We start from the raw sequence: 1,838 nt of genomic DNA, 5'->3' as shown, positions 1-1,838 counted from the left end.
TCGTTTTTTTTTTCAGGCAGAGAACGGATATAGCAGAGAGAAGTGAACGGATATATTATATTAAATAAAAGTTAACTAGCAACTGCACTGGTCACTGACTGTGGTAAACTAACTCTGTCTGCGACTCTGCACAATCTCTCTCTATCTAATCTATCTATCTCTATTCTAATGGAGAGGACGCCAGACACGTCCTCTCCCTATCAATCTCAATGCACGAGTGAAAATGGCGGCGACGCGCGGCTCCTTATATAGAATCCGAGTCTCGCGATAGAATCCGAGCCTCGCGAGAATCCGACAGCGTCATGATGACGTTCGGGCGCGCTCGGGTTAACCGAGCAAGGCGGGAAGATCCGAGTCGCTCGGACCCGTGGAAAAAAAAGTGAAGTTCGTGCGGGTTCGGATTCAAAGAAACCGAACCCGCTCATCTCTAACATAAATGAGTAAGCAGCCGATTTATTAAACCTGGTGAAATGATAATTTGCATGGTGATAAAGTACCAGCCAATCAGCTCCTAATTGCCATGTCACAGGCTGGGTTTGAAAAATGACAGTTAGGAGCTGTCTGGCTGGTACTTTATCACCTTGCACTTTATCAGTTCACCAGGCTTAATAGATCTGCCCCAATGTTTCAAAATGGAATGCATCAAGAGAACGGTGTTAGTATTGTAAAAATACACACAGCTCCTGGTATTTCCTTTTGGTCTCCCATCCAAGTACTAAAACCAGGACCAACACTGCTCAGCTTCCATGATCAGGAGAGATTGGGCAAATCCAGTGTGCTGTGGCTGTAGATGAGCTGGTGGTTTCTGTTACAGCTCTTCTACTTCTAACTTCTGGTACATAAAAGAATACATGTAAAAATTAAATGTACCAAGAAAATGGTGTTGGTAGTTTAAAAACACCTAAAGAATCTGATACTACCAAGCAGTCTCCCATCCATGTATTAACAAAGTCCAATACTGCTTTGCTTCAAAAATCAAATGAGATTGGGCATATCCAGTGTGGTGTGGCTTTAGATAAGCTTTGTGGTTTCTGTTAGAGCTCTTCTGCTTCTAACTACTGGTACATTAATGAATATGTATAAGGTTGTAGTTTATCCAATATGCCTTTACTACCTTACCTTTCAACCCCCCCTCCCTCCCCTCTTCTCCTTATAGCTTACTTAGTTCTCTCCTCCTTGTGTGTGCGTTATTTGTTTTCTCATACGTCCTAGAGGATGCTGGGGTCACATTAAGAACCATGGGGTATAGACGGGATCCGCAGGAGACATGGGCACTTTAAGACTTTCAAAGGGTGTGAACTGTCTCCTCCCTCTATGCCCCTCCTCCAGACTCCAGTTTTAGTATTGTGCGCAGTGATACTGGATGCACTACAGGGGAGCTCTACTGAGTTTCTCTGAAAAGACTTGTTAGTTTTTTTTATTTTCAGGGAGGCTGCTGGCAACAGTCTCCCTGCTTCGTGGGACTTAGGGGAGAGAAGTATGACCAACTTCTAGTGAGTTCAATGGCTCTGCTTCAGGCTGACAGGACACCATTAGCTCCTGAGGGTGCTGATCGCTGGGTACGCCTAGATGCACACTCCCGCAGCCTGCCGTCACCCCCTTACAGAGCCAGAAGACAGGTGAGTAGCAGAAGAACAGAAGACTTCTTCTTCAGTGACGGCATTCTGAGGTACCGAGCAGCGAGCGGAACGCTGCGCGCCATGCTCACACACAAACACAGGCACTGCAGGGTGCAGGGCACGGGGGGGGGGGCACCCTGGGCAGCATAAATTCCTCACAAAAGGCTGGAAAAAGTGGACATTAGTGCCTGGGCACTGTCCTTACCCCGCTAGCGTAAT

Source organism: Pseudophryne corroboree, unplaced genomic scaffold (genome assembly GCF_028390025.1).
Source record: "Pseudophryne corroboree isolate aPseCor3 unplaced genomic scaffold, aPseCor3.hap2 scaffold_818, whole genome shotgun sequence".
NCBI lineage: Eukaryota > Metazoa > Chordata > Amphibia > Anura > Myobatrachidae > Pseudophryne > Pseudophryne corroboree.
Note: the sequence above shows the minus strand (reverse complement) of the source record.